Below are 6,338 nucleotides of genomic sequence, written 5' to 3'. Positions count from 1 at the left end.
AGCCACTCTTGTATTGTTACAAGGTATAACAGATATTTGTCTAATTTGTACAGATGGAGTATAAAATAAAATAAATAGTGTGCACACTCAAACAAAATAAAAGTATTCGTTGGGGCCCTTTAAGAATTTAGAGTTAAGCTGGTGATAGCCAACTTCAAAGGTCCTTGTGAGTGTAATTGAAATGTATGAGTGTGTGGTGTGTATCTTCTTTGGGGTAGATCGTCCTCAAAGTGGTTGGCTCGCCATCTATCACAACCGGAATATCGTCCTGGTCCTTGGACTTTTCTGTCCTCTCCAAAAAACCTGACCTATAATCCAGGTCATAAAATGTACATTCTAATCAGTCTGTTTCAGATGCACTGTTTAAGGTTAAAATACAAAATCAAAGTATTGCATCAACCTCATATTCATTGCATCAACATCTTAAATCTTATCAAATCTCACAGTTATGTTGTACAACATTCAATTTTCAAGTATATCAAATATGAGAACTAAACATCTAAGTTGCTCAAAGATTTCTCTATTCATGTAAACATTAATTAAAAAATACTTATGGTAAGTAGCCATTGACATTCAAAATACAATACACCATAGCAAATTCGGAACTATGTGCAAATAAGCAACAAAATATACATGCGAGTTCAGTTCAGAGGCATTAAAGCAGTGTGCTTAATTTCTCCACACTATAGGCCTATTCGTGAGAGAGAAATGCACTAAAAATTACCCTCTAGATTACTTTAAACTCACACTGAACTGACAAAAATTAGCTTTAGAGCAGCTTAGAAACATGTTGCTCACCGTTGCTCTGTTTCTCAAAAGCCCAACACACACACTGGTGTCGGAATTGCAGCAGCTCTCCAGATGAAAGGTGAGTGGTTAGCCTGTGAGACACCGAGCTAGCATTAGCGTGATCACGACGGTAAGTCTCTATAACTTTTTTCCTTCGGAATAACACTTGTCTTACCGACGTTGCTTCTCTCCTTCATCCAGCCACTCGACTCCGGACTTCCAGCAGGTAAGTATGCTGGCTTCTTTTCCTCTCAATTCTGAGTTTTTCCCTCTCTTTTGTCCGTGGATTTCTCGGTTTGAGTATCAGATGCCTCCACTCCTCTTGCTGAGATGAGAAAAAAACCCGGGCACTCCATGTTGATGTGGACAGTTAAATAAAGAGAGTAAATACTCTCTCTTCTCTATCATGGGTGCAAATATGATTTTTTTCATCTGGGCTACAATTTGGTTGTTGTTTTTTCATCACTTCCTCTTTTCAGTCTATGTTAAATTCACTTCAGTTGCAATCGCGCTGAACGGATCCTTTTTCTCTCCCCTCCTGCTCATTTGTATGACCCTACTCCTCCCCATCTCCACCACACATCAATCATTGTGAACCTCTTCCTCCATGTGTGTCATCGCCAAAACCACCAGCATCTTCTCCTACTTGCAAATGTTGTCAGGACTGCTGCGTTTCCTGATTGGAGTCTAATTACAAAATAGCTTATAATGCAAAATAAATATTGTCCATTCTTTTACATGACCTCTGTTTACTGGAGTAGGAGAGCTGATTTACTGAATCTCTTGATGCTCTACTTGGCTTTGCAAATGGTCTTTATACAGTGTAAAACGAATATAGCCTATATAGGTCCTATATAGCTAATGTAGCTTATGTGTGCTTGTGTGTCACTTGTAACTACCTTCTCCTGTTACCATCTTTTAAATGTCTGCAATACCAAAAAAAAAATTTATGCAATAGAAGGTATGTCCAAATAAAGTATATCATACTTCCCTCTATGTTCCCTGCACTGAGAACTCCTTCTTTAATCAGAATCCATGGTTTACTGTGTGTTTTTAATTGGCCTGCCTCCATAGAAGGGTAAAGCTTGCCAAAGGCAGCCACTTGGAAGGAGCAGATCACAGAGCATAGTTGTTGTAAGACTTTCTCTGGGAATCAACTACAACTACCACAGCCGTTACCCTCTCATCATCTACTACCGACTGAATCATCCATACACAGAAGGCCTACTTTTATTATTAACTCTTCAGCATTACCCAGGGGTTCATTTTTTATATCTATAGGCAATTTATCTTATACCTTTGAAGGCATTCTAGCAGTGACTCAGATACTGTAGCAGATTGTCCACTAACTGAAGGACTGGAAGTTTAATCCCCGACAACTCCTGTCTACATGTCGACGGGTTTTTGAACAAGACACTGAGCCATGTTTCTCCAAATTTGAGAGGCTATTTCCTTGAATGATAACTCCACCATCGGCAATGGATTTGGTGTGAATGAATGAATGAAAGACATAAACCAAAAGCAATCCATTTACTATTCCTCGGGAGGAGTCAGTAAAAATGCCTTTTGGTTTGTCAACAAGTGCTTCTTGTGAAATTCTTGTGAAATTCTGCAGGCTAGAAATTACATTCTTATACAAATAAATTGCTTTCCCGATTACACTGTGTTGGTACGCGTAATTGAGGGGTGAGTTACATTCCAAAACCACATTTTTTGCTGTATTTTCAAACTGCACCAAAGCTGGAAGAAACTGGATGGGGTGCATAAAAATGTACTCTACATACAACTAAATTACATTTTCAGTCATGTTTCAAGGGGAACATGATTTACTCCAAACATGTAAAAAGCCTTGAAGATAAAAAGAAAAAGTTCACATGAGGAGAAATGGGTGTAATTTACAAAATTCATGTTTTGTTTAGCTCATTTGCACAAGAAAATCTAGCATTTTGCCCCAAAGCATGAAGGGCACCCTTTCTGCTGCTTAACTAGAAGGAGATATTCAAACTTTCCAAATAAATAACTCGTATGTGAAACATTGTTAACAGTGAAAGACATTTCTTCCTAACACTACTAAAGCAGACACAAGAAAATTTTCCATCAAAACAAGCTGTCCTCCAGTTATTTTGGTGATGTGCAGTTTACAAGGCTTGATTAGACTGAAAAAAGTCAGGTCACAAAGTCACATAGCAGTATTCATACCAAACACGTTAACTGCAACAACTTCGTGCTAGGCTGTGATTACTAATCAAATCTTTCCTGTCTTCTCTGCGTCCCTGCCACAGACACTGGCACCGGCACTGGAGGGTGCAGGGACCTCATTTATAACTGTTACATACACACAATATGCGTCCTGGACCCCAAGCAAACAAACTCCTTTTAGAGACTTTCAGCAATGTGAAGTCATGAATTGAAGGCAGGCTGTAAAAAAAATAATGTGGGGAATCATTATATATATAATGAATAGCTTACATAAGCATTTCATTTCATATCACGTGCTGCCCATGAATCCACTTACCCTGGCTTGTGTTTTCCCAGTATTAAGTACAAATACACTGTGTCCTTGCTATTTCATGCTAATTAATGACATTATCATTGCTGGTTGTAGCAATGCAATTCAACATGAAATAGCATTAAAATAATTGGAGAATAAAAAGTTAAATTAAGAATTTGTTAGGAGTAGCATCTTCTAATACTGCATATGCCACCAAGTGTTAGTGTTAACTTAGTTTTTAAGTGTGAAATCTCAGGAATGAGCAGAATTGTCCTGTCAGGTGCAAGGAGACACAGCGGAGCTGCTACTAGCACTCAGCCTGCATATGTGTCCTCAGTACGTGCACGTGTGGACTGTGTGAATTACCACAGTCTGAAAATAAAGCCAATGACAGTAGAAGTCCTTTCACTGAAAAGATAGTTCAACATAATAAAACTTGGGTAAGTAAATAAGCCATGCTTGCCTATTCATTCATTAATTTCTCTGTTGTTAAGCTAAGATATAATCAACTATTGCTTTGCATTGCTTTGCATTGCTTGCTGCGTCTATATTATGCGGCACTGTCCATGGTGCTGAAGTTGCATTGTTATAACAACACTAGGTGGTAATAATCACATAAAAGCTTCCTTCTTCTTTTGGACACTCCTTTTAGGGGTCCCACACAGTGGATCATCTGCCTCCATCTCACCCCATCTCTAGCATCCTCCTCTGTGACATCAATCCTCTACATGTTCTCCTTCACTACATCCACAAATCTCCTCTGTGGTCTTTATTTTTTCCTCCTGCTGGGCGTCTTCATAGTCAATATCCTAGCTTCTAATGAATATGTTTCAGTAGGGAGCACGAGAAATATTTGCTATTCAAGGATCAAAAATGTATTCCTTGAAACAAAGGAATACCTTCTCTCATTGTATTAAAAAAGCAGAAAAAAATAGCACAATATTTTTCACTTTTTGGGAAATCTTCCAAATGATAGCTGAGTGGTATAAGAATAAAATCTACACAGCATTTATACTGTCCATGACTCATTGAGTCATTTTGCTAACTGCACAGCCATTAAACATTAATCCATTTCATTTGCCCTGGCTTTTTTATCCACTTAATTTGGCTGTTGCAGCCCTAAGGGCCAGGCCAGTGTTGCCCTCTCCACTTCCAAATCAGCATGTGACAGTGCGGTTACTACTCTACGGTTAGAATTAGCCATAAAGCCTGAAAAGTGACATAAAAGTGTAATGCACCAGGTTTAAATGAACCTAATCATGCTTTAGGTGTAATTCATTTGGCACTAACATCATGCACTTTTTCTGTCTTCACTATAAATAAATAATCATCCCACAGCATGCATGACTTCTGCTTAAAAGCTGATATTTTACATTGTAATTACACCTTTTGTGTCCAAAGCGGATGTTACTGTGACCTCTAAGTCTTTATGCACAGTGTAAGCATCAATCATCAGCTCCCACTTATACATTTTCTATGTGATTGCGTTGCTGAACACACATATGAACTCAACCACAGAGGTGGCTCTTCCCTTTTAAAAAAAGCACTGGCTATATTCTTGATATTCATCAGTAGTATAGCAGTGAGACAGAGTGTGGGTAGATAATTGCCCAAGTCATAAAGATTAACATATCTACTTGAATGAACACCTATTATCAGCTGTCAGCTTGTTAGCCACAGATCCAGTTACAGGTTGTCATGTTCTGGTGTGAAAACAAACTAAATCATATAAATTGCCTGCCTCAAATAAGTGCTTGTCATGCCAGTGGCAGATATCATTATCGGGCACCTGCCTTCATTTATTCCCAGAAACCAATAAACCACTCAGGAGTTGGATAAATATCATGCAGGTGCCATAACAATCACTGACTGGACAGTGTTCCTTCTTTGTTTATCCCTAGGTTTCTACATTATATGATGCACTTTTGGATATTAAGGATCAACAATGCACAGATATGTCTAGAATATTTCTTTTCTTGTAACATCTATAACAAGTGTAGTGTTTGCTTTCTTAGTATGTGTAAAAAGACATGTACTATTGCTCTTTTCACATTAAAGCCACAGTCAGTTTACTGCACTTTGCCCTCCTAATCTGGAAGTGCAAGCTTTCTCTGTCTTCATTGGGTTTATTTCCTCATTACCCACGACATGTACTACCAAACTGGAGTTTGCAAACCCCAGACACAGCTTGTGTGTGTCAGTTACAGCTGGCTGTCACAAAACTGCTGATTCCACAAGTCCACAACAAATAAAAAATTCATTAGTTTGAATTTGACAATGAAGATATCACATAACTGCGTTTCCCGACATCCTCTCATGAGCCAAAGACCTTCTGGTGTTCAGTGGAACAAATATGTTGCTGCACTTCTTTTCTCATCTAATGACCAACAGTGCAGAGCGTGGCCTTTAACCCATCATCTGCCAACCAAATCATTGTTTATTGATCTCATACAGCTTCTCTGCTTGTTCAAGCATTGCTTAATTGTTTTTTTGTGCGTTTTGCCTGACTATTTTGTTATCGTGAACTTTTCTCTTCATACTGTATCTGTAACCAGTTCCCAGGTTTGAGGTGCTCTTTGTTTCTCATGAGTGTTGAAGGGTCCCATTATCATAGATCATCCATTCATAAATAACCATTGGTTACTTCTCCATGACATGTGTGACTTCTGCTCCTACTACAAATACCATAAATGCTCTACAGAACCTACACATTAGTCGACAGTTGTGCTGGCTGCTTGTCAGGATCAGCTGACATGCTGTGAATTATGCAGTGATACTGCTAATTAAGTACTGATATTTATTAGGTTCTATAATGCTTTTACTGTGATCTGGGTCTATTCCAATAAGCTCTTAATCATCTTCTCTTTTGCTGTTATCAACAATGTGACACATCAGAGTAATCACTGAGTATGAACAAGTATGAACACTTGTGTGTCCTTATTTGTCCAATTTTCTACCCTCATGGTATTAATTCTACTTGAGAGAGGAACAAAATAATCCCCTAAAGTCCTCAATTATTATTATTATTTTTTTAAGATCCCATATAAACATCTTTTTC

Source organism: Neolamprologus brichardi, chromosome 14 (assembly GCF_056152115.1).
Source record: "Neolamprologus brichardi isolate AB-2024 chromosome 14, ASM5615211v1, whole genome shotgun sequence".
Lineage (NCBI taxonomy): Eukaryota > Metazoa > Chordata > Actinopteri > Cichliformes > Cichlidae > Neolamprologus > Neolamprologus brichardi.
This window is presented reverse-complemented; position numbering follows the sequence as displayed.